This window comes from Mustela lutreola, chromosome 1 (assembly GCF_030435805.1).
Source record: "Mustela lutreola isolate mMusLut2 chromosome 1, mMusLut2.pri, whole genome shotgun sequence".
Lineage (NCBI taxonomy): Eukaryota > Metazoa > Chordata > Mammalia > Carnivora > Mustelidae > Mustela > Mustela lutreola.
In genome coordinates, this window is record NC_081290.1 from 24111552 (window position 1) to 24118652 (window position 7101).

The 7101-nt window shown below is 40.3% G+C and overlaps 1 pseudogene; it reads right to left on the reverse strand.

Annotated features, from left to right (window-relative positions):
• Positions 1-526: 526 nt before the first annotated feature.
• On the reverse strand, positions 527-2165 carry LOC131819199 (copine-1-like; annotated as a pseudogene).
• Positions 2166-7101: the final 4936 nt, after the last annotated feature.

Below are 7101 nucleotides of genomic sequence, written 5' to 3' on the forward strand. Positions count from 1 at the left end.
ATCAGACGTGCAGGATGCTGGGTAGTTCAGTTGGCTAATCATCTGCCTTCAGCTCAGTTCATGACCCCAGGGTCCGGAATCGAGTCCTGCGTCGGCCTCCTGGCTCAGCAAGGACCCTGCTTTTCCCTCCCTTTCCTTGTATGCTCTTTCTTTCTCTCAGACAAACAAATAAAATCTTTTAAAAAAATAAAATAAATTTTAAAAAGCAAAAAAAGGAATCAGCCTTGTAACTGGTACTATATGGGTTGCTTGCGTGATGGTTTCTTGGACGGCCTGAAATTACGGTATGGTTAATCCTACTTAGCTTACCAGTGAGCTTGGCATACAGTAGGCACATAATAAATGTCTGATAATGGAATGAAGAAATGATACACACTGTCCATTGCTCAAAGCATTTGTGGCTTCCTCTGTTCAAGTTGACTTCTATCCGGTGTTTTGTTTTTGTTTTGACTTTCACTGACCTCTATTAAATAAAGGACTCCAGGGGCAAGCAGAAGGGGTCAAGAGTAACAGCAGGAGCAAATATAAAAGTATAAAATGTAAAGTGTAGCACTGGGGAATGTGTGCAGGATTGAACCATGCCCACAGAGACCTAGGGGGCACAAGGCTGAGAACTAGCCATAGCCCATCCTCTAAGAGAATCTAAGCCTGAGGAGCATGTGCAGGGCTCTTGACTGGGGGTGGAAGTGGCTTTAATGGGGCCCAACCTTGGGCCTTGAAGTAGGAGACGAGTTGTGTGGGTACTTCTGCAAGCACAGTCTGTGCCAGTGACTCCCAATGGGGGAATTCTGGAAGTGGTGGTAGGACACAAACTGCCCTATGTCACAGGCAGCTGCCACTCCAGAGCATGCATGCAAGGGTCCACCATCAGCATCCAGCTGCTCCATGGCCTCGAAGTCAGCACCACCCACACCTACGATGATCACTGACATGGGCAGGTGAGAGGCATGCACCACAGCCTCACATGTGGCCTCCACATCTGTCACAGCACCATTAGTCAGCAGCAATAGCACGAAGTATTGCAAGGCAGTCCTCTGATATGCAGCCTGGGTTGCCAACCTAGCCAATGGTTGATGATGGCTACAAAGTTGGTGGTGCTATAGAGGTGAACTTGGGGCAGAGCTTGGTGGTAAGCATCCACAATGCCCTGGAAGCCTGTGCAGTAGGGGTTATTGCAGTCAAAGTTCAAGGCAAATTCATGGGATACCTGTTAATCAGAGGGTACCTGGGCCCCAAATCCAAATGCTGGGATAGCTTGTCTGAATCATAGTCCTGAATTATGCTGCCCACACTCCACAGTGCTGTCAGGTACTCATTGACCCCTGCTGGGCTCAGGTAGTACAGGGAGTTGGAGGAGGAAGGATCTCCATTGGAGCCCGTGAAGTCAATGTCTACAGTGAAGTTAATTTGACAGCCTCGCATCACGTAGTCCAGGAACGAATACTGTGTTTCTACCTGGCAAATCTTGACACAAACAGTCACAGTGTTCTTGCAGATTTTCTTTTTCTGCTTTTTCTCAGGGTGGATCCAGTCAAACTCAGTGGGGACTGCTTGCAGCTGGGCCAAGCTGGTGTAGAAGGTACCAATAAGATCATGTGAACCATCACTGTCATAATCTGAGCATTGCACCTGGATGGGTGTGCTGGGATGTCCCCCACAGAAATGCTGAAGGGAAACAGAGAAGTGTTTCCATGTAGGATTCAAGTTGTTCTTGATTACCTCAGATCTGTATGCCAGGTGCCGTTTCCCATCACCCTGATGGAAGAACTCCAAGAATGGATCCAATTTCTCCAGGAAGTCCTTATCTAGGTTTTTGGCCTCCACCTCCATGGTCACTATACGACTATCCTTCATATTCTGAGTGGATACTTCTTCTAGGGAACACTCAGCCCCTCCTAGGAAGTCATTCCCCAGCTCATTATGTCTATGTCATAAATACCAAATCGGAGCTTCTGGATTGTTTCAAAGTGGTACTCAAGCTGCAGTCTTGGAGAACTTGGGGCTTGAACAGTTCCGTACTCGCTCAGTTGGCCAAGCTCAGTCCAGCTTCCCTTTCCCACATCCTGTAAAAGGATGCAGAATGGGTCAGACTTGGAGCCAATGTCCTTGTCAATGAGGTGGTCACAGGAAATGGATAGCTGAATCAAGGTCACGCAGTGGGCCATCTCCTTCGCTACGTCACAAAATGGCCACCAGCCTTGTTTGTGTTTTTTAAAAATTGCATCAACCTCTGCAGTTGTAGCTGCTTCTTTTTTTTTTTCCCCTTATTCACTTTTGGGAGACAAAACTTACTCTTTCTAACTAGCGAGTTGGCCTTCATATCTGCGAGAGAGGACCAGGTAAGCTGAATTTCATGGATTGTGGCCATGAAAAGTTAAGTTCTGACTCTTAGTTCATGAAAAATGTTCTATGTTTGGTAATAATATAGTTCTGTTGCACCTTTTTTTTTTTAAGCTTTTATTTATTTATTTGACAGACAGAGATCACAAGTAGGCAGAGGCACGCGGTAGGGGGGACGGGCGGGAAGCAGGCTCCCAGCCCAACTCGGGGCTCCATCCCAGGACCCTGGGATCATGACCTGAGCCAAAGGCAGATGCTTTTAACCCACTGAGCCACTCAGGTGCTCCCTGTCACACCTTTGTTAAAGGTCATCAATATTTTTGAATTCTTGGTGATTTGTGATGGTGGAAAATTACACGTTTTGAATAAATCTTGAAAATCTAGCTATTGAGTCACAGATTTTTTAAAAAAGATTTTATTTATTCATTTGTCAGAGAGAGAATGCACAAGCAGAGGGAGCAGCAGGTAGAGGGAGGAGCAGACACCCTGCTGAACAAGAAGCCTGATGTGGGACTGGATCTCAGGACCCCAGGATCATGACCTGAGCTGAAGGCAGATGCTTAACTGACTGAGCCACCTAGGTGTCCCAAGTCATAGGTTTTTGAATCAATAATTTAATAAAAGCCTGAGTGTTTGAGTTAGTTGCTATAATTAAACTCTGCTGATTAGAGGGAAAAATTATTACTCACTGAGGGGTGATTACTTTTTGGCTTTAGGAGAAAAGAGCTTGTGGTCTTAAAGCATGTTTGACGATTTTACCCAAGAGCTTAGAGCCAACAAGGAGATTTCCTTTTATTTTTTATTTTTCCAAATTTGAAAGAAAAGCTTCCCACCCAGGGTCTAGAGACTAGCTTTGTCGGGTGTACTAGCCTTGTGAAATCTGGAATTGTCAATCTGTGAATGTATGGCTTATCTATGACTGTCTTTCATTTTCCATTTTTATTTTATTTTTCATTTTTCAGTTTTCATTTTCCAGTACTCGGTGGTCAGGGTGAGAGTTTGTAGTATTGCCTTTGGAATACTGGAAGTTTTGGAAGTTTCCAGTGTTCCATTCCCATCTTACTTTCAAGGGATTATAGAATATATATTTCTTTTTAAAAAATTTCAATTCAATTTATTAACATACAGTGTATTATTAGTTTCAGAGGTAGAAGTCAGTGATTCATCAGTTGCATATAACACCCAGTGCTCATTACATCACGTGCCCTCCTTAATGCCCATCACCTATTACTCCATCTTCCCACCCACCTCCCCTCCAGCAATCCTCGGGTGTTTCCTATGGTTAAGAGTATCTTATGTTTTGTCTCCCTCTATGATTTCATCTTATTTTGTTTTTGTCTCCCTTCCCCTATGATCATATGTTTTGTTTCTTAAATTCCACATGGAGCACTGGGTGTGGTGTATAAACAATGAATCTTGGAACCCTGGAAAAAAAATTAAATTAAAGAAAATCCCACACGAGTGAAATCACATGATAATTATCCTTCTCTGATTGGCTTATTTCATTTAGCATAATACCCTCTAGTTCCATCCATGTCATTGCAGATGGTTAAGATTTCATTATTTTTGATGGCTGAGTAATATTCCATTGTAAAATATGGAAAGAGCCCAGATGCCCATTGACAGATGAATGGATATAGAATATATATTTCTGTAGTCTTCCCTTGTTTTTAAACACCACCTTCCCCAACTATTTCCCTGTCCCTAACTCTATGAAGTTTCAAGCGATAAACTGTCAGGGAAAAAATTGGTGGATGAACAGAAAGAAAAATGAATCCAATTTACATTTAAAATGTCCAGTTGAAGCTTTGAAACTAAGAAAAAATACCTAAAATAAACTGAGGCCTTCAGGTAAAAATTATATCATTGTTATTATTTTTAATGGTGATAGCAATAATCAATGGCTAACACATGTGGAAAAATCTAAGTGTGTTTTCTATCAGAAGCAAATTTTAAAGTGGTTGATCAATAAAGTAAAACTGCTTGCTATCTTGGTCTTGTTATTATTGTATAGTACTGGGTCATCTTTGTCAAGTAGTGGTGTTTGTGTGTACTTACTTCAAAGGAGATATCAATTTGAGAAAAATAACTATTGAGATATTATTAGTTCTTATGATTGCCATAGAATAGGTAGTAAATCAAATTTGTCTGAACTTCAAAATTAAAATGAATGAATGGGCTTATAGCAAATAATTCTAATCAGGAACATTTATTGAAGGGTTATGGCATGTCAGGTATGGAATAAATGCTCTCTTTGTATTATTTCATCTAATTATTGCAATAATCCAGTGCCACAGGGAGTCCTATTACTCTATGTGCTAGATGAGGAAATTGAGGTTTATGAATTTTATAACTTGTCCAGGTAAAGTAAGGTAATGATGACAAGCTAGATGGAATAGTACCTGTTATCAAATGCTTTTTCTACGCCAGAGATTTTCACATATGTTATTGAGTTTAATCTTTAAGATAATTCTGTAGGGTAAGACATGGATATTCCCACTTTACAGATAAGGAAATTATTTTCAGCAATGTTAGGTACCTTGCTCAAGGCAATGCAGGTAGAAAGTGATGAAGGTATCCAAATCTTCTGACTCCAAAGCAGAAATGGGTCTCAAATTTTTTAAATGGGGACACCTGGAAGTCATTGTCTTTGTAGATTGCAATTAGGAACACTATGCTCTTTGGGGGACATGGGAGAAAGAATGGGATATTTACTTCCATCATAGACTGAGAACAACTTTAGTAACAAAAAACAATTTACATGTAAGATATAAAAAAAGGAACCTGTGGGCGCCTGGGTGGCTCAGTGGGTTAAGCTGCTGCCTTCAGCTCAGGTCATGATCTCAGGGTCCTGGGATCGAGTCCCTCATGGGGCTCTCTGTTCAGCAGGGAGCCTGCTTCCTCCTCTCTCTCTCTCTGCCTGCCTCTCTGCCTACTTGTGATCTCTCTCTGTCAAATAAATAAATAAAATCTTAAAAAAAAAAAAAAAAAAGGAACCTGTGGCAATGATCCAAGTATGCTACCCAGCTCACCCCTCAAGACAGAACCTACTGTGAGGAAAGCAGTGAGCCATAAGCTGTTGCACATTTGGGGTCAGCTCCAGCACTCACGCAAAAGCCAAGTCCCAGCCAGTGACTGGGCATGACAGATATACAAGAGCTGGGCTATTTCTGTTTCAACGTAAAAATTCTCAATGGGCAATCTTCACTCTGACCTTCTTATGAGGCTAGCTGGGATTTTCACAGAGGTCACCGTAGTCTGAGTCTCTTGCTATAAAGTCCTTCTTCCCTCCCTCTCTCCTGTCATAGGTGTCAGACGAGAAACATGATCTGGAGTTTCTTTTTCTTGACCTGCAGGAGCAGGAGCAGGTCCTTCTCCCCTTTGACCTTCATGAGCATTTCCCCCAATACACCTATGTATTATATGTCTAATTCTGCTTTCCAGAGTTCCTATTTCCGGGAATCCCCCAAATCTATGCAAAATCTAAAACACTATTGTCTGTGAAAAAATAACAATGAGCCATTGAACTAATTGTTTATTAATATTTGTTTGCTATTTTATTATTCATTTTGTCAGTTGCTAGTATTTTCCAGCAGTAGGTGATAATACCAACAACTTAAGAAAAAGTTATAAAAAGGCAAGCGCTTTAAAAGTGGAGATAATCTGGGGCGCCTGGGTGGCTCAGTGGGTTAAGCCTCTGCCTTTGGCTCAGGTCATGATCCTGGGTCCTGGAATTGAGCCCCACCTCCGGCTCTCTGCTCAGCAGGGAGCCTGCTTCTTTTCCTCTCTCTCTGCCTGCCTCTCTGCCTACTTGTGATCTCTTTCTGTCAAATAAATAAAATAAAAATCTTTATTAAAAAAAAATGGAGATAATCTATCCATGAGTCTAGTTTTTTGGGGGAAGAGACTGCCATTATCTTATATCTTTGTTAAATTCGTTAATAAGATAATCAAGATATAATCATATGGGATTTTTAATTTTGCAAACTCAGAAATTGATTTTCTTCTCAGTTATGGATGAACAGACCAAGGGAGATTGATTCATGTCAACTAAATTCACACTAAACTAATTTCTAAACCCAAATTCCAGCTAACTGATTTATAAGGAGACATATATGAGTCCCAATCAATTAATAGAGGCACCACTTGTATAGTTTGTTATAAAGTACTTATTATTATCGTCCTTATAATTGTTATTACAGATACCATTACTATCAAACAGAGATAGTTTGACTAGTAATTAGAACTTAGGTAGTCTGAACCGTGTTGATGACATAAAGACAAATCATTCTTTTACTTGACATTTTCAACTTAAATTTTTATTATTTTTTCTTCTTTGTAAAAGCAGTATATATCATTGTAGAAAACAGAAAGTACAGACAAGCCAACAGCAAAGCAAAATAAGACAAACAACAAAGAAACTATTTATAATCTCACTACTCAGAGGTTATTCCTGTTAATATTTTGGTGTGTATTTTTTCCATCATTACTTACTAGGCATACCTAAAAATATTTAAATACACCATACCATACGCATTCCTTTATATCTTGTCTTTTTACTCAGCAATATAACTTGAACATTTTTCATTGTTTTAAATATTCCTCTGCTACTTTTGGGTTATATCCTAAATATTCCTAACTACTTTTGGGTTATATCATGTACCAAAGTTATGATCTTTTGCCTTAGAAAAGTGAACATGTTCATAAAATGTTGCATACAAATTTTGGGAATTTTACTGCCTAAAAACCGTGTATATATAT